Source organism: Labrus bergylta, chromosome 4 (assembly GCF_963930695.1).
Source record: "Labrus bergylta chromosome 4, fLabBer1.1, whole genome shotgun sequence".
Taxonomy (NCBI): Eukaryota; Metazoa; Chordata; class Actinopteri; order Labriformes; family Labridae; genus Labrus; species Labrus bergylta.
The window spans coordinates 6,704,763-6,730,029 of NC_089198.1; the positions used below are offsets into that span (position 1 = coordinate 6,704,763).

Sequence of the window (25,267 nt, forward strand, 5' to 3'; positions counted from 1 at the left end):
AGTTTGGGATCAATAAAGTAATTCTATTCTATTTTATTTCATTGTACTGTGTCTCCCTTTGTAAGTGTTGTTATTTTTTTCTTCAAAAGAGTGTATAGTTTTCTGTACAGTTTGTTTTTATTAGTTGCGACTACAAGTTATTTATCTTTTTTCTACCCTCGTGTGTATGTTGCTATTCAATTTTTTTTTGTAAATATACTTTTAACTTGTTTGTAGAGGAGCTGACTCAGGGAGAAATGCACAAAAATCCAGATGTACCTGCACTGTCCTGTACCTGTCACATGGCAATAAACATCAACTCTCATGTAATTATTTGTATTTGTTTCCTGAAGCCTTTCAGCTCATGGCTGTTTATGTGAAAGGACTAAAGAGAGTCAGCTGTGCATTGTGGTAATGAGATGAGGGGGGGGGGGGGGGGGGGGGGGTCTACTGTTAAAGATAAACAGCCGAGGAGCCTCTGAGCCACAGGAGGAGGAGGAGGAACATGGCGGCTCCGGCCCTGGACGCCGCTGCTGCCGCTCCGTCCCGCTGACCGACCGACACATCCGGGTCACCGCTCACAGCCTGCACCGACAGGGCTCCTCAACTCTCAGGTAAGTTTCCTGTCATTCTACCTGACCCCCCCCCCCCCCCCCCCCGCCCCCCCCTCACACTCATCACCTCCCAGCTTCACATGACCGTTATCACTACTCGTGAGTGTGTGAGAATAAATTCCAGCATTAACTTAGTGAAAAGGTTTAATTCCCGCGGTATTTATCGTGTTATTTAAGAGTGCCCGGCGCTTGTAGCCGACATCGCGACACTTGACGGTTGCCACAACAACCGAACGTTCTCGGGCGATATTCCCGCTAGCAACCATAGCAACACGGAGAACTAAAAAAAATGACTTTTCCGCCGGGTTGTCTGTGAAAACACGCCGACAGAAGTACACGCCGACGTGCCTGTGTTTGTTTAACGTGTCACAAACACTGTGTGAAAAACTGTACAAATATCCTAAACGGGACTTCGCTGTTTTAACTTTTTTAACAGTTAGCTGTTTAAAAAAAAAAAAAGCCTCTTCCTGATCAACACAGGAGATCAACCGCAAAGTGTAAGTGAACCGTGAAGCTGCTTTGTTTTTGTCAAAGTTATCATTTAAAGATATTTCCACCCCTCCACATTAACGCCCTGTTTAGTTTTCGAGGTGTTTATGTGAATGGCGTTGACACATTTTTTAGTTTTACAGTAAAAACATTGGACTTATTCGTGCTTCGCATTTGCTCGGACTTCCTCAACCGAGCTGAAGCGTCAAGCGGACAAAGGTGTATTTATACTGTTTCCGGTTTCGTTTTTCAGAATAAAACACTTATTGACTTCTTATTGTTTATTCCGTACAGTAAAGGTTTAATCATTTTAGTTGCGGATTCATTGATAGTTTGAGATTACAACATGTTGTAGTCAACTCAAATTCTCAAATTCCCCTTTTTTTTTTTCTTCCAGAAATGTGAAATATATTGTAGTTTCTTTACTCCTCAGTGAAAGAAAACTGAATGACTTAGGTTTTACGAATGTGGAAACCAATTTGAGAACAGCATCTTTGCATTTCGCCATTTCCCCCAAACAACTGTCCACAGATTAACTACAGAATAAGCGTAATCATTATTCTCGACCCTGATTTTTGAAGTTGTTACAACAACTTGAATGATCTCAGGCTTGGTACAATTTTAATCAATATTTAAGCCAACTTCTAGTGAATAAAATCACAATATTCAATTCTATAATATCGGACACTAGTGCTTTTTTATTTGATGTATTTTATTTTGAAGGGGAAATTGACCTATTTCTGTTTCTGTTATGGTTCATTCTTGTCAACTTGACACACTTATATTGTGCTTTGGCAGTGTTGAAATAAGACGCATCTCTCCAAATTATATATATATATATATATATATTTCCTGACGAAGTTGTGATTAGAAAAAATAAATTATTCATTTTGATCCTGAATCGTGAAATACCACATTAACTCTCACACTAATCCAAATGAAACCAAGCCTAATGGGAATAAAAACAGGTGAAACACAACACAGCATGCTTGAGGGAAAAAAAAAAATATTGTTCAGAAATGGGGGCAGGGCAACAATGGATATGACATACATTTTTCCCAACACATAGAAATGTCCTTACAAAGGAGGCCAGAGTCTGTAAGGTGGATAAAGCTGGTCATAATCTGCAAGCCTGCTTCTCTTTGGTCAAAGGTCCACGTTGTATAAAATACATTCATTCAGCTAAAATGTGCACAAACTTCTCTATGAGTGAACAGCGATAAGTACGCACTATACATTCTTCCTTTTGTGTGCATGGCTCAGCATTGCATGGGAAAGGCTGCAGGGCTGTAACTTAATGTGCCACACAAGTTTAAAGTGAATAGAAACGCGGAGCAGTTTTAATTCTATTGTCTGACAGTCAGGTGTAGGCCGATGCAGGACAGGTTCAGGAATTTGTCCTTATTTGCTGTTGTGCTGGTTTGTCTGTGTTTGCTGTTAGTGCAGAGAACCTGTAAGTTTGCCTACGTGACAGGTGCCATCTGACTCCTCTGGATGTGTTATCTTTCGAGGGCAGGACTCACAGTTTTTTTTTTTTTTTTTTTTGAGCTTATTTGCTCTTTTCCTGCACCCCGAAGTGAACTTTGAAAAGGATTGCGACATGCAGGTTGCCAGGTTCCTGTGTTTATCCCCCTTTTGTGAAGTATGTTCTGTACTGTTTTTCTTATAGGTGTTAGGGCGTTTTCGTGTTGTTTATTCATCTACACAGTTCAGCTACACAGCACTATCACTATCTAATCAAACAATTATATTTTTACTACCCCGGCTTTAATGCGCCGGCGGTGTTATATAGCTGGTTAAATGTCCTTTTCGGTGCCAAAACTACCTCACAGTGCTGCAGCAAGAGTGCAAGGAATGTATTTAAGACCAAGATCTTAACATGAGATTGGCAGCTTGCCCAGTGAGGGATTCTTAGTGGCTTGAATTCACTAAACCACGTGAGGGCTCAACTAATGCCCTGACCAATGACAGCAGCAGCAGCAGCAGAAACAGGAGGAGGAGGAGGAGGAGGAGGAGGAGGAAGGGCAGAGGCTTGACTGTGCAGTTCTCCACAGCAGGTTTCCACCAGGTTTGATCCTCAGCAAGCAAACCCAAAGGAAAGAAACACAAAGGCTAACTAGCTGATGCATGCTTTATCCTCACATCCTCTCTCCTTTACCTTACAACCTGTAAACAACATATTTCTTTACATTTTAGTGCATTTGTGTGAGTGCTCTGCATCTGGTTTAGAATAACAACAAGAATCAGAGAGTCTCAAAGGCTATCTGTTTGACATCTAGCTAGCAGAGTAATAGTGTAAACTGCAAAAAAACAACAACAACATTGCATCAAAATACAACAAAAAAGTGAAATCCATCCACCAAAGAAGTAAATATTTGACGGCTGCATTCTGGAGAACGATTGTCTGATCGGGTGCGATATGGTATCTAATGCTTTTGTGCTGTTAGGACACAGTGTCAGCTAACAGATCGTGTCTAATTGGTAGCTCACTGGTTTTTAAAAATGGTGTAACTTGATTGAAAGGGACCCGTTCCTCTCTGGATTCTTTTCTTGTTTTTGTCGTTTTAGTCGCTGGTGTAATATTTAAGGGTGGAATACTGCAGCTACAGCTCGATGTGAACACGGGGCGGTGCAGTCAGAGGCAAAACTTGTTTTACATTTGGTTACAGATCCGCACTCGGCTGCTTCATCTTTATGTTTACTGTTATTATTTACCAAGGTGTGTGTGCGTGTGTGTGTGCGTGTGTGTGTGCTTCTCAGCTGTGTTTGTTTCTGTCTGGCTCTTCTCACCGCCACCAACTTATCAGAGACACACACACACACACACACACACACACACACACACACACACACACACACACACACACACACACACACACACACACTGCCACCTGGCTCTCTGTCACGTAGCAGAGACAGTCGTCTTCCAGGTCTGATCCTCCTGGGACCAAGTGCTCTAATTAACCTGCACACACACACACACACAGGCACACACACACACACACACACACACACACACACACACACACACACACACACACACACACACACACACACACACACACACACACACACACACACACACACAGGCACACACAGCCATCACCGCAGAGTCACGACTCTTCTCAAAGCCTCATGCAGCGCCTAAACACCATAATTACTGTAATATTCCCCGAGCAAAATGCATCCAGAAGAAGATAACATATGACAGCCTCAGGTTTTGTTTCTGAGCGGCACAAACACCGGGTCAGTTTCTGTTCAAAACGTCTTAAACGTGACTGACACGTACTTGTTTTTTGACGAAGTACAATTTCAACAAGGCTACAGTTTCATTCAGCAGACGTTTTAAACAAAGCGACGCACAGCTGAGAAATTTTGATCATTGTACGAGAGGAGGTGAGAGGATCATAAATGATTAAACTAATTTAAGCCCCATGTCAAACCACTGAAAAGCTCCGCGACCCACTTTTGGGTCCCGACCCACCAGTTGAGAACCACTGGTTAGAGGAGCACAAGCCAGACCAACACAAAGTACTCATGTTTTATTTCATGTCACCATGCAGAGTCATTTGGTTTTCCAAAGTCAGCAAGAGGAGGTAAAGATCTCTCACACAGATCTTATTGGCGACGTGATGCAGCGGAGATGTAGAGCTGCAACTTGAAAGATGTGAAACTAACTAAAGACACATCAGGAACACTCTGATGTGGAGACAAATGTGGAGGGAGTTTATCTTGTCTACTCTCAGGAAGAGATTCACACTTTAGAGAGATGATGAAGACGTGGCAGCTCCTTCAACTGAGACAAAAACTTTAGAGGGAGAAATGGAAAGTCAGCGTGTGATGAATGTCCAGTCCCTGTTGATGGTTTTTGTAGTCATTGATCGAGTTCTTCTGCACTTACAGCCCTGACAGCAGGGCCTACATGTACCAGAATGCATTGCACATGAGAAGCAGCATCCTTTACTGCTTCCTCAACTTTTACAATAGCAACATGCTGTAAAATATACATAACATCCCCCTCATTTTGGTATTCCATTAAACAGTTTGAAGTGCAGTTTCTTTGTCGGTTTAGCTGGAGACTAAATCCAATAAGCTGAAAGGTAATGTAGTTCTTCAGCAGCACCTGTATTTACTGTAGACGCTGAGGCAGAGGAAGAAATGCAGTTTTTGAGACAGAACATCACATTACTCACTGTTAATGTCTTTGAAATATTGATTTGATTTGAGGTTGAAAATGTACAAAATAAAATGCACATCAAGGTTGAAGAATGTACTTTTATTGAAAGTGGAAGAACAAACAGACGAGCTGGTTTCTGTGGTTCTGTTGGTTGAACCTGTTCACACTGGTGTGTACACATCAGTATATAAATAATAAATAAGACTTTGTAAATACAGTGTCAGTGTACATGTGTGCACACCACCTGCCTGCTGTCTCACATGTTTGTGAGGACACTTAGTGTGACAACTGTAATACTTCTCAGAACAAAACGCTCTCCTAGTTAGATAGACACTGAAATGTTCAAATGTGACGTTTAGATGATCTAACCAGGGTCATTCAAGCGGGTGGCCAGGGTTCGAATCTGACCTGCGTGTCATTCCTCAGTTTCTGTCTCTTTATCCACTGTCCTATCTCTAAAATAAAGGCATAAAAAGCCCCAAAATAAACCTTAAAAAATAAAAATATCCATTGTGTTAATTTACAAAGTTCACCAGAGATAAACCCTCCTGATATTAAACATCTGTTGGACATCAGACTGAAACATTTTGGTGCTTTAATGAGGAAAACTTCAACATGTACAGCTCGCTTTGAAGTCGACCCGTCTTATACGTTGAGGAACCGCAACAAAAAGCTTTTCAGGGTCGAAGCAGCAGACCTGGGAGCCAAGTCCAGCGGGTTGCATAACAAGTGCTAATTTGGTTAGCTGGAGTTGACAGCGGCTGTAAGTCTCCAGCACTGTGACAGCAGAGCTGTGTTAGAGAGAGTCCACAGGCCTCCTGCCCGATAATACAAGCTAATAGCATAACAAGCTTTTGCAGAGCAAACGTAGGCCGTGGCCAGAGCTAATTGTGGTGCTCATCACCACTTTTTGGACTCTGCTGCTGTAAGATGACAGCAGGGAGACGAAGCACAGAGGGATTCTTCTGGTTATTGAATCCTTATTTTTGTAGTAATGTTTAATTTGAATAGTCCAACACTTAGCCTGATTCCTCTTTCACACCATAGACAGAATGACCCGACACGTTGTAGTTGTTTATTCTGATGTTGTTACATCAGGACTTACTCCACAGTGCAGTCAATGAAGCTTTGAGGACGAGGTTGACACGAGCTGGTTTGTTGTGTTTGGATCCAGGATCACACATCTGTGTCTGGAGGGAGCGTGCTGCGAGGCGTTTGAGGCTAGAGGACAGCTAAAAAAATAATACAGAGTGTCCTTTTTAAGACGCCAGACTCACCTTTGAATGACTCTTATTGTCATTATTGAGAAGTCAGAATCAAATCTAAAGATAATTACAAATAACTACAAGTGTACAGGCAGCACAAATCTCAAATTAGGGAGCTGCTGGATCACACACCCTCGTAATCTCTTTCAAAATCAAATTTCTCCACAGTAAATTCTATTTACATTCTGATTCTATTGACATTTGTTTTTTTACCTTCATTGGATAGGACAGCTGAACAGAGACAGAACATGTTAGGAGAGAGAGAGAGTGGGGGATGACATGCAGCAAAGGTCAGAGGTCGGATTCCAACCCAAAATCGCTGCCACCAGGACTATTGCCTCCGTACATGGGGTGCGCGAGATCACCGCTAGGCTATCAGCACTCCCAATCTAGTGACATATTTCAGACGAAACGGTACCTCCCCCCTTCATTTTTTTAAAAAGTTTCTTTTTGTCCCATTTCCTAGAAATACACATTTTCTTCAAGTAACTTCCTCCAACAACGACAAATCTGAAATCAAGATCCACTTACTAACTTTCTAAGTTTTCATGAGAATATCTGAGACCTGACAAAGTGAAAGAAGACGTCTCTCTCTAACGTGTCAGTGCACTAATAGTGCGACACACACTTTCTAAAACAACAACATTTGCGCTTGCATGTGTGCTCAATTCACCAAGCAGTTGTCTGTCCATCCCCTCCTACACACACACACACACACACACACACACACACACACACACACACACACACACACACACACAGACTGTCACAGACTGACAGATGTACCCATATGCAGCTATCTCTCAGTAGTGACAGGTGCATTATGAAGTGCTGTGTCGTTTAAGTCCACTGTGACCAAATGACTGAGAGGGCGGCTGTCTTACCCAAGATCACTCACTCTCACACACACACACACACACACACACACACACACACACACACACACACATTACTGACTGTTGCAATCAAGATTTCAAGCTTCTCAGCTGTCATGACTTTCCAGGGTCATTGTTTGATCTTTCTGCAGACTTAAAACCAAAAAACCACCAAACACAATGTCAGCTGAATCATCACAGCTAACATGTTAGATCCTATCATCTCAATCAAGGACTGAAGGCGGGCTTTTTTTGAAGATTGTCAAAATGTTCCATATGTATTGAGATATCACGTCTTGCTCTGCATCACCAGTTTATTAGGAAAAAAAAATCACACGGCTCCGGTCTCTCAAGTGCACACTTGTCAAAGTTCCAGAGGGACGGTCTAAAACATTGTGATTTAAAAAATAAATAAATTGGTGATGCCGATCAAGAGTAGTGTGCAGGATCTTTTCTTTTCAGTGTGGTAGCTTGATGTCCTATGTTCCTACTTCATGAGATAGCTGGATGTGCAAACACGTCCTTTAAAACTGACACCACGTGTGGAACGATTCAATCTCTGTTCAATGATCCATAGTCTCTAGAAAAGTTCCAACGTTCTAAAAAAACACTAAAACTGTTTCATCTGTTCATCCAAAATTGAGAGCGATCTCCCCCACACTGTCTAGATTGCACAAATATGTTGGCAAAGTTTCAGTTCCCAAAAGTTGCCAATGCATCTGTGCAGATTAGACAGTGTGCAGGAGTTTGCGTATTAGAACAAGAAATTGACCAATCATGGCGGGGGCCTTCAACTTGTGTTGTAGTCTCCAGAACACTTTTTGAAGGTCTCGGTGTTGTCTTGGAATCGAAAGCATTTTGACTCGGTCTCTGACTGGGTGGACTCCGGATTTTAGATCAAAACCGGTCAAGACCACCACTGAGAGGTTTTTTTTCCACGTCATTACTGTGATTTTTTTCTTAAACAACAATTCATTTCAATTCATTCGTGATTTGTTTTTTTTATCCCTCGGTTAAAGCCACAACCTTCCCGTTGTTACGGTCTAAGTGAGTGAAACGCCCCCTGCACACAAGATGAGGATTTTTCAGTCATATTTATGGTCTTGGTCTTAACTTGGTCTTGATCCCTTATTGTCTTGGTCTTGTCTCAGGTCTTGGATCGCTCAGGTCTCCGGAGTTTCTTGGTCTCGGTTAGTGGTCTTAACTCCAACATCTTCATCTTCTATATTTCAGTGGCTGTAGGATCAAAACAGAGGAGTGTGTAGGAGGTTTTTTGTAGTTGCTTTGTGTCTGTGTTTTAGTGTGCCGTATTTCTGGAAATTTAAGTCTGGAAACGTGCTAATCCTAACAAACTTTATCGCTCATATAACTTGCAATCTTTGTCTCTATGTTTCTACCTTTTTATACGTCTAAAAATGTATTAAAGAATACCTAAAATTTTGCAGCCAGGACAGTTAGGTTACCTGTTTCCTCGTCTAAATGTTTGCTGCATAATGTTGAATCTGATTAAAACATTGTACCTGTGTGTCACTCAGCAGGAACTCCATAAACACTAAGAACCTAAAAATCCATTTGTAGTGTAATGGGTGGAGTGGGAGGGACTACGCTTTCATTTTTAAAATGTCACAGGAGGCATTTAGGTGACTCAGAGAAAAACGTAAAAGCTACCCAAATTAAAAACCAAATATAGCACTCAGAGTTACAATGTGTAAAAAACAACAACATCCTTATGACATTACTTAAGGGAGAAGACGTGGGAAGAGGTGGGAGAGGGGCTATGAGTCACAGAGGAGATCATGTGATGTTTCCTGAGATAAAGTATGACGATGAAGAGTGACTGACAGTGAGCAGGTATAGAGTCTAGAGTTCAAAAGAAGTGAACATACTGTTAAAACATTCTCTAAAAGAAAGAGTGATTGAAGCAGGATTCATCCTCTGCTCAGCTGTTCAGGTACAGTGGGATGAATTGTTTCTGAAAATGTGACTCTTTTTGTAAACCTGACTCGTAGGCCAGTGGGAACCCTGTGAACCTGGACCAGCACCACACTGGCCTGGGGTCGGCCTCACAGCGTGAAAAGGCCTGAAAACTCTCTGATTGGTCCTCGCAGGCGGGGTCAGTGTCTGGGAAAAGCAGCAGGTTTTCTTGTTTTTGTGGGCAAGAGTGAGACGTCCAGCATAACACGGGGTGTGACTTTTTACAGTGAAATTCTACTCACTTATTTTACACTGTAAAAAACAGTGAACATACCTGTCCTTATGTTTGACCCTGATGATGATGTGATGTTTCTCTGACATTGAACATCATCCATCCATCTGTAAATATTGTAAGACTTAATAAAGAGTGAACAAGTAAGGAGAAAGTTTAGAAGAAGAGAAAATGACGTGAGGCCGACAGCAGGATAGGAAACCTCCCTGATGGAGTCTGGATTCTGGTGGTGCAGGATGAGATGAGGAGTAGACTTCTGAGGAGCTGCACCTGGACTCTGTTGAGCTGGTGTGGAGGTGACTGGGGTGGAGGAGCGATCAAACAGAAACGACAAACTGACAGTGAAAGAGAGGAGAACGTATATTTAAAATATGACCACAGCTGGGTGATTGGTCGACAGAGGTCGTTGGCAGAATCTGGTTGGTTACTGAAAGAGTAAACGCCCCTAATCAGCTGATCACCTGAGCAGAAAGACAGAGGGAGAGAGGGAGTGACATGAATGAATGATGACTAAGCATTGAATGTTTGAATGAAAAGGAAGTTACACTGAGCTTCATCAGTTTGTCTAATAGTTTGAGAAGATCTTCCTGAAAAATAACCAAAAATAACCTCGACTCAGATTTGATGAGTAAACACTTTAAAGCAATAAATCTACTTTGCAAGCTCATGTCTTTACATTTGACATATCTGACTAAAATCATCCATTGCAGTGCATTGTGGGAAATGTAGTGATCCAGCATTTTAAGAGCTTGTCACACATTTGGATAGAAAATTCCCAGCTGGGGAAGCACTGATCAAACAGCTGTGTCTGGTATTGGACCATAGTACCAAAGGTCAAAGGTCAAATGTGTCTTTATTGTCTCCACAGGGAAATTTGTTTGCAGCTGGAAACATACAAAACTAATAAATAATCCAACTAACATTAAGTGCATAAAACTGAAAGCCCACCAGAGATGCTCCAGCATAAAAGTGAAAGTGCAGCGTGCAATGAGCAAGAAATAAGTCTTCACCACAGGCGGTCTGTACGGTCCGCCTGAGGGGGGAAGACTAAACTCTGCGGGTCGTACTCGTACTCGCCGGTACAACTACACCCGATGCCGCTTCAGAGCGTGACGGTAGCCTCTCATTGGCTGAGTAGGAAGGTGGAGTATAGGAGCGATGTCTGCAGTTTGAAGATATTTTAACATAAACAAGAATGATGAAAGCAAATGTTGTATGTTGTGTGTGACTGAAATCCACTGAACATGATGCAGGTTATATAAAAGTAGCAGTGTCATGTTTCTTTAGAAAAACCTGATGTTGATGTTAAATTGTCAGCCATGGATGCAGTGGCATCACGGTGCCTATCATGGTATTATATTCGTACCTGGTATCAGTGAGTGAGTACTCAAATGCAAATTCTTGTACTTGGTATGAAAAAAGCAGCATCAGTGCTTCCCTCATGACAAGTTTCAAATGTTGCATAAGTGCAGAAAGAGCTCACTGTGGAACTGCTGCAACATATTAACCTTTGTTGTTGTTTCCGTGTCTTACAGAGAAGACTGAATGATGTCTCAGGGCAGCACTTTGTGGATGTTTTCCCAGGATGCTTTGCACATGAGGTGAGTAAGCTCATTTTATGTTTAATGCACACACACCTGAGATAGAGCCAATTAAAATCCACAACACTTCAGTTTTGATATTTAGTCATAGTTTAGGATTTTTTTTTTTTTTTTACCAGAATCCCACTGTGACATCACAAGGAGAGCACATTTGAAACAGAGCATTTTTCTCTGTGTTGTAAGACTTATACAGACCACAAACAAAGGACTGGATGGGTTTATTTCACATTTTGTGGGTCAGTAGACTCTCAGGTTACCCACATATATGTTCAAAAACACTGTAAAGTTCCTGAACAACTTTTTGGTTTGGCCAGTAAAGTTGTTGTTCAGAAGTATTCTTTCTTCGCTGTGTTTTACTGGTTTGGCTTAAACGGTTGGACAAACTGCTCGACACTGCCCCCATGCTTTCTGGTGGTATTGCAGCATTAGGAAAGCTTCCAGAAAGTGTGCAGAAATACAGACGGAAGGGTCTTAAAGGCTTTATATGCGATTTTTTGATCCAGCAGATGTCGCCCTTGAGCACCAGCATGAAACCAAAACAACTGGCGCTGCATTGTTGTGTTAGCATGCTAATGCTAGCGATCTTTATTATGCTGGTATCTTCACACTGCATGTAAATTTACCTGAAATGAGCGTGATCTAGAAACACAGTTAAGCAGTGAGTACAGTATGTTATTCTTCTTTTCTCTAGTCCCTCAATTAAACAACTTTTATACTCGAGGGGAGGAGTCAGCCGGCCGTCCCGGCGATGTAAACAAAGTGAAGATAGGACTCTGAAAACTCTGAAAACATCACAGACAGTGGGACTCGGGTGTTACACCCATTGTAGACAGTCATGACTCACAGAGTTATTTTCAGAGGATAGACTTGATTTCTATTATATTTAAGAGTGAACAATGACATATAAAGACTTTAACCATTTGCGCATCTGACATAGAGACTAATTGAACCTTTATGCCACACTGGTAAAAATGATGGCATCAAAACCAATTAAAGGAGTGAAACATAAATAACCAAGACAGGTAAAATACACAGAAAGGCTCAAACAGGTACATTGGTCCAGCATTCAAGGGGTTCTAAACTTAATTTCAAACTTTAGTACTCAAAATCAAGAAGTGGAGGAAGAAGAGGTTTCTTGGACTTTATGACCCTCATGTGACGACGGTCGGATCAAAGCGTTGAAACTGGTTCTCTGCCACAGCAACGAGGCTCCGAGAGCAAACAGAGCACGACAACATGAAAGTTAAAGGAAAGGAACATGCGCTTGTTGCAGGTGCAGTGTGTTACAAAGAGAGGTGTGTGTGTTTAAATGACACAGCTAGCCTGACTGTGACTGTGTGTGTGTGTGTGTGTGTGTGTGTGTGTGTGTGTGTGTGTGTGTGTGTGTGTGTGTGTGTGTGTGTGTGTGTGTGTGTGTGTGTGTGTGTGTGTGTGTGTGTGTGTGTGTGTGTGTGTGTGTGTGTGTGTGTGTGTGTGTGTGTGTGTGTGTGTGTGTGACCTGCTTCCCCCAGCACTTACAGCTTTTGTCATTTTAAAAATTACCATTCTCTTTCTCTCACTCTGACTCTCTCTCTCTTTCTCTTGTGTTTTCTGCTGTCTCATTAAGTGTGTGTGTGTGTGTGTGTGTGGGAGGGGGGAGGGGGGAGGGGGGAGGGGGGGGCTTATTATGAAGACAGGGAAGAGGCTTATTATGTGAGTCCTGCATGCACAGTAACAGCCTGTAACACTCTCTCTGTCAGTCTCTCTCAGTGGCTTTCCTGCCTCTTAAACATTTTCATTTGCTTTTATTATAAACGTGTTTTTCTTCTTTTTATGCATCCTAAAACGTCTCTCTTTAAAGGTCGTAAGGAGGTTTGTTGTCATGTCAGAGCGTGAATGAAGAGGACCACATTTAGGCACTCAGACTCTTATTTCTTCCCTTCTTCCTCTTAAGTTTTAATGCATTGATTGTAACATGTATCCCATTATCTGGACCAACACTTTCAAAATAAAAGCTCTGCAGATATTCTGAATGGTCTTCAGGAGTTTGACATTTCAGGGACTTCATATCGAAATGTCAGGAGTGTAAACTAATACAAATTCAAAAGCAGATCACAGTGTGGATACTAACCAATCAGACGTGATAGATAGATATAACACGACCCCCTCACCCCTCCCCCTCCCCAGTATGTGTATGTGTAACCCATACAAAAATTAAGCCAAAAAAACGATTGATGTTTAACCTGAAGGTGGGAAGAAACACCAACACAACGGGAAATGACTGAACTATTACGTCTCAAATTTCAGTATAAAAACCACATATGCAAACAACCGCCCGTTCGAGCCGTTGAAGGTCATCATAACAAATTCCAATGAACTCATCGATGACTTCTTGACACTTTACTGTTGAAATCCAACATTTTCATCCGCTGCTGCAACCTTTTCTTCTTTGTCAAGTTCAAACCTCCCCCCCCCAAAAAAAGTGAAACATTAAGATTTGATTAGTACATAAATTAAAATTAATGGTATAGTATGTAGAATTGTATGACAATGTTAAGATTCAAATATCTAAATTAATAAAAAATTGACTAAACCTATGTTGTATATTTTTTGTTGTTGGGTACTTACATCACCTCAAATATTTCCAACAATTATCAAAACCAGAAAAATCCTTAATTTTATAGTTGAAACGGGACGTGTCTGGACACAAAATGTTTATCGTTGCCATGGAAACACCCGATGTTGCGTCAAAGCGTTTAATTTTTTAATTGCGTTTAATTTTTTAATTGCGTTTAATTTTTTTATTGCGTTTAATTTTGTATTTATTAATTTATTTATTTTTATTTATCTTATCTATTCTGTTTAATGTGTATTTGAGCTTTCTTGTCTGTGCTGCTGTAACGCCCGAATTTCCCCTCTGGGGATCAATAAAGTGTTATCCTATCCTATCCTAAAGGTCGCTGCATAAGGAGGCGTGAGCTGCTGCTGAAAGCTGCCGTCCTGTTGCTGTTTGTGCTGCTGTGATAGAAAACTTTATTTAAATTATACTCTGATACATCAGCTCATGTGTAAACATATTCTCTTCCTCAGGTCGGTTTCGCCCGTTCGTCTTTACTACGGTCAACATGAAGTTTGTTTTCATCTGGTGGGCGGAGAGGCAGTCACAGAGAGGATCACTCCCATGATTCTCCACCAGCCTTAATGTCGTCTTTTGTTGTTGTTTTGATTGAGAGCCCCCTGGTGGTGGAATTTACATACTGTGCCTTTAAACCTGTGAAAAAAATCAGACCCAACCAATGTGTAAGCAGCTGCACAACAGCGTTGATCTGGCACAGCGGCGTCTGTATTGACCTTGAGAATGTGCATATAAAACATGACTCTACAAACTTAAAGGTGAAAATGTGCTCTAGTGTGATGTTGGAGTTACTTCTACCTGCACCCTGGAGGTTCCTTTCAGTATAAAATGGCTACCAAACACTGTAACATGATACCAAGTATGACTGTGCACTTGTTTCAGCCAAAATCAGTTACAAACGAAATACGAACAAACAACAGAAACAAAAATCCCAAACACAATTTCCGCTCTAATACGAGGACTAGATGCAGCCCGTTTTTTTCCCCCCAGTATTTTATTTTGAAAATCCTGCTAACCAGAATATTGATCAAGCAGAGCATTATGTTATTGTTTTAGATGTTTCAGGAGGGGAACTTTAAGAATAGTAGCCTATTTTGAGGTGAAAGCTGATTTATCTGAGAGAAATGAAACTAAAAGAGTGACGAGTGATGACTCAAGTAGCCGCCGCTGTGGTGATCCACGGCTTCCTTCTTGCAGCTGTGTAGGCAACGTGTGAGTTTAAATACGACATATCTACGACATTAGTACGTGGACGCCCCTGTCTGTGGTGTGAGGTTGCTTTTTTTCAGGCTCGACCCCCCCTCCCACTGTTTCCAGTAAAGAGAAACTTTCATGCTAAATCATTCTTTATGTGACTGTTTTTTACAACTCAGACAGAGCACACGTTCCAAAAGAAAGGTCCAGCAGAGAGATGATTCTGGTTTTCTGTTTGGGATGCAGCTCCTGGCTTTGGGATGATCTTGGAGCTGGAGAAAGTCCCCGCAGCTGGGTTCGAATTTGTTGTGATTCTTGTTATCTTCTAGGGAAACACCAGGTGCAGAGAGAAGGGAAAGAAAGTCAGCAAACTGTTTTGATTGGTTCTTTCAGAATGCCATTTGAAGGTTAAATACTCGCATGCAGCATGTACATGTAACCCACGGTTGGGAAAATGGTGCGGGGCAAAGTCGTTCCACCCCTGATCCGCCATCTGAGGAAGAGACCGAGGCTTAGCGGTGGGGAGAAGCTAGCGATGTCTGACGTCTGAGCCGGCGAGGCGGAACAGCAATGTGTGTGTGTGTGTGTGTGTGGACTCCTGTCTGCGTTCTGTAACCCCATAAAGCAGTGCGGATTCACACACGGGGACGCCATTATCACGCCGTGAACGATACAGTGTTTAAGGGCCGTAATGTCGGCTAAACTTTGTTAAATGCACTGTTGTGGAACCGCAATCTGTAAGCGGCTAATAACTTCACTTTTTTTGTTTTTAACTCGGTAAACGTTTTATCTCCTCTTACATGAACATGATTTCTTCCTGAGTCACATCAGCTGGATGTTTGCAAAAGTGGAATTTTTGAATCCCAATCTTTAGTCAGTTAGCTTATCTGTGAACATGATCGTCTCCTGAGTCACTGTCTTTTTTTTACAACTTAGGCCCCCGTCCATTGTTTTCAATGAGGAGAGAGTGTTTGCAGCAGAAAGTGGCCATCCGGGGGAAAAAAAAGCCTTTTTTTTGTGCGGTAGCTCCGAGCGCTCAAGTTGAAAATATTTTCCGAAAGGCGCTGATGACGTCACCAGCGCTCTTTTCCAAATGAATAATATTCCCTGTAGATCGTGTCTTGTACCCACATCCGACAACAAACAATCTCAATTAAAAAACAAGCAGAGAAAAGTAACGGGGCAGTGTTGGCCATAAAGCGGCCGTCGTCAACAGACTGTTGTCATGGAGACAGGACGGACGTGCAGCGTGTTTCTTCTTAGCGCACAAACGTTTGACGCCGGAGCTTTTCTGCCCAGAAAAAAACGCTAGGTGGACACAGGGCCTAAGACAACAACTCCCATGATTCCTTGCTTTAGTATTATTTAAAACCTGTATTTTGATATTAATTTGAACAAAAGCCCCCGAGCAGTAGATTAAAGAAATATTGAAACTGCTGCTTGACGTGTATATTTCCAAAATGTTCAGCTCACTTGTATGTATATATATATATTTAATGCAGAGTACACAAATACTGTTTTTAATTAACATAGGATATAAATTTCATGAACTAGCCTTGCCACAGTGTATGAATAATCCACTCTATGAAACAAGCTGAAAATGCAGAACAACAGGTCATGTAAATCATTCAGTAACAGACAATCTGTGGGAGGGAGAGCCAGAGAGGTTTGTTTTTTTTCCCCAGCACATTGGCTAATAGGAGGGAGGAGTGTGAGTGTGTGTTGTGGGAGGAGAAAGGGAGGAGTGTGTAATTGTGTGTGTGTGTGCCTATAAGTGATGGGGGAGGGGACAGAGAGAGAGAGTTGAGTGAGCGAGCGAGCGAGAGAGAGAGAGGATTTGTGGCATGTAGTTAGTCAGCTGTCATTAGACGCAGATGACACACACAGGGAGGTAATCTCGCAGAGAGAAAAGAGAGGAAATACAAAACCGGTGTGTGTGTGTGTGTGTGTGTGTTTGTTTGTTGTGCTGTGTTGACTGTGTGCATGGTGGTGTGAAAAAAAAAAAAACCAGTGTGTCAACCTCCGCCGGCATGGGATGGTCAGCCGGCTTTGGACTGGTTTTTACCAAAGCAGAGGTGAGTGACCATCAGGCGCTTGTATTCTTTTCCTGGCAGAGTTTGAATGATTTAAACACCTCGCTGAAAAAGCTGACAACTTGGAATACAGCTCTCTCTTTGACTGCTTTAGTAAACTTCTGTCATTGTGTTGAAGTAGCTGTCAGTCCATATGGGAGTGGTATATGAAGGCATGTGTGTTAGATAATCCAGCTACTGCTTTGTTTACTTTTGGCTCGAGCTTACACTTTTCATCACACGCTGTTGTGACATTTGTTCCTTTTTTTTTAATGTCAGCCTCATTATGAAGACAGACAAGAAAACAGGCCTAACATCTCTGTAATCTGTAGAACCATATGGTAAAGTTTTTAGACATGTTAATGACTTGATAATTATGTTGACTGATTCATTATAGTGATGGGGTTTGATGCTTTCAGTTGCATGACCGTCTTAGTCAGAGTTGGACTTTGAGCTGTCATGTATTATTGTGGTTTTGAGTTTTTATGTGTTAGTGTGTGTGTGTGTGTGTGTGTGTGTGTGTGTCAGGGGGGAGTGGTTATGAATGACTGGTCTTGCACACTCCCACACACACACACAAATACACACTGACACACACACGAACAGGCAGAGTGCGCAGTCAGCAGGCCTGTAGCTGCTCTGTCACCTGAGGTCTAACCAGTCAACTGTTTACCCAGTGTGCTTTGCTTCGATAACAACTGTTGTTCAAGCTCATTCAGGAGGAAGCTGGCTCACTATATATATATATATATATTATTTAAATACAGTTAGACGACACATTTCTCAAGTGAACCGCAAAGTCAGTTGGGGGAAGCAGAGTTTCTGGATGATGAGTTGACACTTCTGAAAAACATGAGACTGTGTAATACCAAATATTTAAATGACATTTCCTAGAGACAGTTCTGGCTCCTTTTTAAAAAAACAAACTATTGCACAGTCTGAATATGCATTTTCTTGGAGGTGCATGCATGGAGACAGGAACTTTTTTCTCTAAACTTTCAGTTATGTGACGACGTGCATTTGCACCTCGAAGTCTTTCAGCTGTGACTGTATGTAAATGTTCAATGCTCACTCGAGCTGCAATGAAAGCAGATTAGTCAATCAGTAGGTTGAAGTTTGACCTCCAGGCCAGTGGAGCAATGGTAAGCAGTATATCTCAGTGTGTTTTTTACTTTCGTTTTGTGTTTGCCTATGAATTCTTCACTTGATTTATCTCCCCTCGGCAGAGTCGTCATATCAGATCAACGTTGCTATTACATCCAGTTTGTAGTGGAATTACAGACTTCTGTGTTATTTATTGGCACAGTGGAAATCCGGTTGCAACACTGCTTCAGAAAACGCGGTTTATTACAACATCACCGTGACTCCCGGTGTTGAAAAGGAATAGAAATCTAAAGTCACACTTTCACCCAAAGTACCTGGAACTTTACATTCAATTCAATTTTACTTGATTTGTAACACATTGCATACAAATGTAAACTCAATGTGTTTAACAGAAGACACAAATAAACACACACACACATAGATTCAAAAGCACACATGAAAGCCGAAACACATTTTCTAAAAAGTACCCATACAACACATGCACACATACTGTACACCTGTTCCTACTAATGCACACACACACACATACAAAGATAAACTAGCAGCCAAAAGGCACAATAGCAAAGCGATGTTTTAAGGCAGCCCTTAAAGGAAATTCAAGTTTCTACAGACCTCAGGTCAGCAGACACTTTCACCATGGTGACGAAAAGCACCTTCACCAGATTTAGTTTTGACTGTAGGTAAATTCAGCAATTTCATCTGAGGGATATGATTGGGCTGCAGTCGGTGAGCAGGTCAGAAAGCTATTGTGGTGCCATTCCGTTTAATCCATTTCATTTAGTCCTGAGAACTTTGTTTTCAAGGCTCTTCAGCTGTTTTGTCTCCTCGGTCTGCAGATATGTGAAGATTAGGTTGTAGGGAACCTTTTTTTTTTGTTCTTGTAATTTTGCGCCACATAGTTAATAAGTTGCCTTTTCCAGGTCCTGCTGGTATCTGTTCTCAGCATAAACACTCAGCAGAGCCATGACTGTGTTGTTGCTTTATATATATATTTATCTGTCAGAGCACAAAAAAAAAAAAGAGAAGCTTCAAACCAAACTCGAACCAAAGAACTACAAACCTCTCTGGAGAATTTGTGTCCAGATTTGGGCCAATGATGGACGAGTGTAGCTCAACACTTCAGCTGCTATACACAGGTGATGACGAGAGAGCAAGTGTTACTGACAATAAACACCCAAACCCCTCTTTGACCCTCCTCTCTGTACAAGCTGGACGGAAAACTATGCACATTCAACGGTCCAAAGTTTAACAGATGGACTTAGTAAGGAAACTAAACTGTTAACAGTGAAGTAGAAATAAAGAATAGGTCAAACTTAAGCACAATGAGAGTTTTAGACATTGTGCGTCGTCTTTCCTGCACAGTATGAGGTCAGTACTTTTTGTGCTGTTGCTGTATCGGCTCACACGTTACCTCTGCTGTTCCCTTGACTCAGCCCATCACATGAACAGAGGTCTTGTTGGTGATTTAAGTTGTTTGTTATTCTGCTGGTTTGACTTCCTTTCACTGTGTTTAATGTAGCTCAACACGGTTTGAGAGAGTGAGAGCAGGAATGAGTGCTAGTCTATATGCAAATGATTTAAGATGAGTGCATTTGTTTTGTTTTGCTGTCTTTTTGGTGTGTGTGTGTGTGTGTGTGTGTGTGTGTGTGTGTGTGTGTGTGTGTGTGTGTGTGTGTGTGTGTGTGTGTGTGTGTGTGTGTGTGTGTGTGTGTGTGTGTGTGTGTGTGTGTGTGTGTGTGTGTGTGTGTGTGTGTGTGTGTGTGTGTGTGTGTGTGTGTTCTCATTTCAGTCAGCTTCTGAGCCGGCATGTTCGATGTTATTGATTCCTGTCTATAATCGATCGGGCTCTCACATTACATGAAGCTGCACATGCAGGGTAATGAGCTGCTGCTGGCCTCACAGCCTGCTCATAAACCCACTTTTAAACTGTTTCTTTAAAGTCATATAACATGAAAATATTATACATTTTTTGATTCTATAAAATATTGAAGCTCCCGTGCTCAACATGCCTTGGATTCAGCTTTTCTTAAACAGCTGGGTTTTTTTGTGGTTTTTCAATTGATGTGATACCACATCAATCAAACTTTGGCTCATAATGTCATTTAAAAACTAATTAGTCCGTATTTGAGGAGACAAGGAAGGTTGAAGTGGGGGGTGGCGTGCTTGAAGTGGGTCAATGTGCACAGCTTGAATTTTACGGCTCCTCATTTCACAGCACACAGGCGGCCGTTTGCTTTCAATTCCAGCATGTTGGTGTCAGGAGCCTTTGGAAACTTTGACAACAATTCAGGAAAAAAAAAAAAAAAAAAAGGACCAGGGTTGCCAGGTGTCTTAAATGGCATCTGTTTTGGTGCCGTAATGACTAGTTTTTAGATTTAGGACATAACATTGGTAGACCAAATAAATAGCCTATTGTCAAAATTATTGATAAAGCGTAAATATTGGGTATCACTTTAAACCATATACCTTCAGAGAAATATCACAAACAGACCAATTTAAGGTAGATGTAACGATAATGTCACAACAGTTGTGTGCACATCGTGGTGGCAGGAACACAGCGGAAGCAAGTGGAGAGGAACAAACATTACAACTTTCATAAGATAATTAACAAAGATTAAAGGTCACATATCCTCCTCCTCTTCAACCAGTGTAAATAAGTCTCAGAGCTCCTCAAAACATGTGTGTGAAGTTTCTTGTTCTAAATCCACTCTGATCCTGTATTTGATCATGTCTATAAACCCCTCGATTTCAGCCCTGCTCAGAACAGGCTGTTTCTGTGTCTGTACCTTTAAATATGTAAATGAGCTGTGTCTGACCACGCCCCCTCTGTGGAAGGGCTTGGGTGTCTCGGGCTTTCTCGCTCCATGTCCTATTGTTTACGGTGAGAAGGCAGACTCAGAGGGCAGAACAAACACCTAGCTGTGGGAGTGTCACCCACCTGGGGGAGGGGCTACTGCCCTTTGTGATGTCATGAAGGGAAAATCTCCAAACGGCCTGTTTAAGCACACATTTTCGGAGAAGTGGAGCAGGCAGAAGACGTAGAGGATGGACTTTTCTCATAACTGCGGTGTTTTTACAGACTAGGGAAACATATTCGTGTTAGAAAAACACGGTGAAGTGGATTTTGCATAATATGTGACCTTTCATACGAACGCATCCAGTGCAGTTTGCTGTCAGAATGTAGTTTTCTGACTTGTTTATGATAGCCAATGTCGTGAAGAGCTGCATTATATGTCCTTGCCAGTGGCTCTGCGGTGCGTCGGCACACAAGAAAAATCTGACATGTCTCAGTATTTGATTTCCTGGATGTGACCTCAAAGTGCAAAACTATTTGAGTCAAGAGATTTCTATATTTTGAGTTTTCCTTTGGGATAGTTGCTAGGTTTCTCCAGTTAGTTGGATCCCTGACCCACTGACCTGACCGTGAGTCCGGCTCAGGAAACCTCCACCTATTGTGAAGGGTTAGCTTGTCACCGTAAGACAACTTCTGCTGCCAAGCAAATTAGAACTAATTAGAGAAGGCGTCCGGATGGTGCATAACTTTCTGATGTGAATTGATAGCATGCTACCGCTAGCTAACGTTCTGCCACCAGTTCGGTTCAACTCACAAAACACGCCATCACTCTGTACAAACACAAACGTGGTCTGTGGGTTTTTTTTATTTGACCTGAGCTGCAGGGTTAGAGGATTTTACACAGAAGCACTTACACTGTTTAACTTCCAATAATAAAGGAATACACTTAATTTGAAAAACAGCAGCACCCCAAAAAAATGACCAGTGTAACGATACATAACAAACCATCATGTTTTTAATAAAGCAACACAATAGGGTAACAATACTTATTATATTCATATATTTGGCTCCAAATAAAACTAACTGACCATTACTGTAACGTTATTGTAAAATTTATAAGCCAGATATTGTCCGATTAATGGTACAGGTCTTCCCCCTAAAACTTGTTGATTTGAATCCTATCGATATCTTAGCTTCATTGATGCAACCCTAACCTTCAAAACCAGAGCACGGCAGGTTGTTTACTTGTTTGTGTTTATGGATTTTGACTTTTCTTATCCAGGAACACCCTCCTAAAGCAACAGACCTGTAGTTGATTAAAGCAGGTTGGAACTCTTGATAAAGCATGTTTACATTTTAATTCTGTTTTCGTCAGATGCTGTCAGGTGTGAGATCAGTTGACACTAGCTTTTTGTGTGTGTGGGTGTTGAGTTTGCTTTGAGAGAAGAACTTATTTCCATGCTTAATAAAAATACTTATACAGGTGTCCTTTCATCCAAAACAAAATAGTTACAAATCAATGTCTTTACAGCGCTCTTTGGCGAGGCATGGCGTTTCTCAGCCACCAACTTGAGCTACCTTGTTTATGATCATTCTTTTTCTGGTAATTTTGATTTTAAGAGGTAGAGTACTTGTAGAAAAAGATCGGTAAATATGCAACCTGCATGTAACGACTGATAAGAAACAGGCAAAGTTTTATTCTGGACAACCAACTTGATCGAAGTGACAGAATTAGAGTTGGATACAGCCGTGTTGTTCAAGCTCTTTCCATTACAAATCTGAACAGAAATGGAGTCGTAATAATGCTAACACAACAGACATTGGGTGAAAGAGAAAGATGCTACTGCATACATAAAATAATTTGGTCTTCATTTGGTGTTACTTGGTGTCTTGGATGGTTTGCCAGCGATGTAAATTGTTAGTGGCGTTCCTTTTCCATAGCCAGTGAATTAATGTCAATCATATTAAGACAGATTTTGTTTTTGGTTGTAACATTTTTGACGGTCTTAGAGTATATCAATTTAGGTCTCTTTTTAGCGGAATAACTCCATTTAAATTTACACCCAGAATAAACTGGGTTTTATTTGATGATGCTACAGTGGAGGCAGTGGAATCCGTGCAGCACAAAAGTCCAACTCAAATCGCCCAATGGGGACAATAGCTGGTATTGTATCGTATCGTACTGTTGGCCTATGGAACTGAATGAAGGAAAGATCAGACACATTAAGGTCACAGCCTCAAAGCTTTCTCAGTTTCAGGTGAAAGGTAAAAAGCAGAACAGAATTTGTGTAGCTAGCCGTCCTTATGATGAATGAGCTCTTCCATGGAAATCTGTTAAACCTGTCGATCACAGTATTAACTTCTGAATGTAGCTTTATGAAAATTGGAGGTCAGTGGAAAAGCATACCTCAAGGCAATGTTGTCCTTATCTGTGGCTTCATGTTATAATATATTTCATACTACATTCATGAGCCTCTGTGTTGTCAGTAGAAGCAGCAGTACAAGTTTGCTGTATGATTACATGTTCATTATGTGACAGTTGGTGGAATTAAGAGCGGGGAGTCTTGTTTTAGAGTGTTAGTTATTTTGATGTAGAATAGATTATGTCGTTCCTGATGCAACACAAAGATATAAAGCCGGCTGGATCAACAAAATGTGTTGTCGTTCACCAGCACACGGCGGTAAGCCAGGGACCGCAGAGCCACGGGCACAGAGCAGCATCAGCGCGGCAGCAAACAGCAGAGATGCACATAAAGAGATTGGACATATTGACGTGGATGCACCGAGATGCACTCAGACACACAGTGTGGATATGATGCAGGCCCTTCAGTGTGGGAGAAGCCAGCGCTCTTAATCCAGCCTCGGCAGGGTATTAAATCTACTTTATGTTAGTGTGTGACGGGATAGTCGCCGGGCTTAGACGGAAGCTTAGACAGCAAAAGGAAGGAAGGGTCCCACCTCTCTGTCATCGCTGTCGGACCCGTCATGTTTTTACATCCTCAAGGTGCTAAACATGATCCTCCTCTTATTGATTTGGTCCACTGTTGTTTATTACAGGAGGTTAACACTCCTCCATTTGAAGACAAAGAAGGCTTGCTCTGTCGGCCTGGTGTTGTGGTTACGTATCGTCTCAAGGCTTTCCCAATGATTCCCAACATCAACAGGTCAGCTCTCCAAAAGCAGTAGTTGTAGTTTACCAATCATTTTCTTTAAAAGAGCACCCAAGTCTTATGCAATATATCCAATTTGGCTTTCTTTGTGTTGCTAACCCTTGTCTGAACTTGGGTAGACTGTATCAGCCATGGGTATAATGCAGCTGGACATCGTTGGCCTTCATGAACTCATGGCTGCTTGGGCTGCGCCATTAAACGCACTGTATGTAAATTCTCAATCAGAACAATAACAACAGATGACGTCGAGGCTGGTGGGAGAATCACTGTAGTGACCCCCCACCCCCGATGAAAATGAAATCTGAGTTGACCGTAGTGAAGACGAACAGGAGAACAGACCTGAGGAAGAGAATATGTAAACAGGATCCTGTGGACATGCATTAATGGAGCGATGTCAGAGTGAGGGGGATACCCACAGCCAGCGCTACTGAGCTGGTGGGGGCGTTCGTTGCCTTGCTCAAGGGCACCTGTATGGGCAGTCCACTGGAAGTGAACTGGAACCTATAGCTACAAAACTTGGTCTGAACTGGGACTTGAACCCACCACCCTCCGGCTCCTAACCAAAGTCCCGACAGACTGAGATACTGCCGCCAGAGCAGCAAATACAGCAACAGTATGGCAAGTTTCTGCCTCCTGATGTAGGCCTCCTTTGACGTAACATCAGGTGTTTCCATGGCAACGATAAACATTCTGTGTATGTTATGGCGGCTTTCCCTGGCTTTGATAACTGTTGGAAATATTTGACAAACACATACAGTATATGTAACATAGGTTTAGTCCGTGTTTCATTGATTTAGATATTTTAGTGTCAAATACTATTAACATTCAGTGGAGTCAAAGTAAAGAGTGACAACAAGTGGAATTACTCCGAGTTAAAAAAACAAACATTTACTCAACATTGAAGTGAAGTACAGCAGATTAAATGTAATTCATGAACTCTATCAAACACAAAACATGAACAGTAAATGGCTCACACATTCTGGGAATAACAAGTCTGACCCTTAACATTGAATGTCTGTAAGGTAAACAGAAAGGTGTTTTTGAATGTTTCCATTGTCCCTGCAGAAACACATTAGCATTAATTGTGTGCTGTCAGTCATTACATAAGACTGC

General features: G+C 41.7%; 1 protein-coding gene across 4 annotated transcripts in view; it reads left to right on the forward strand.

Moving 5' to 3' along the window:
• The first annotated feature begins 461 nt into the window (after positions 1-461).
• The window catches only part of LOC110002146 (nuclear receptor coactivator 2), a 68,598-nt gene continuing 43,792 nt past the window's right edge, over positions 462-25,267 (forward strand). For 2 of the 4 annotated variants that reach the window (XM_065953577.1, XM_065953579.1), the window contains exon 1: positions 16,752-17,089. The gene's annotated coding sequence lies outside the window, so the exon portion shown is untranslated. Of the gene's footprint in view, positions 594-11,140; positions 11,207-16,747; positions 17,090-25,267 lie in introns of those variants that run through there. The other 2 variants (XM_065953578.1, XM_065953580.1) reach the window with 2 other exon arrangements.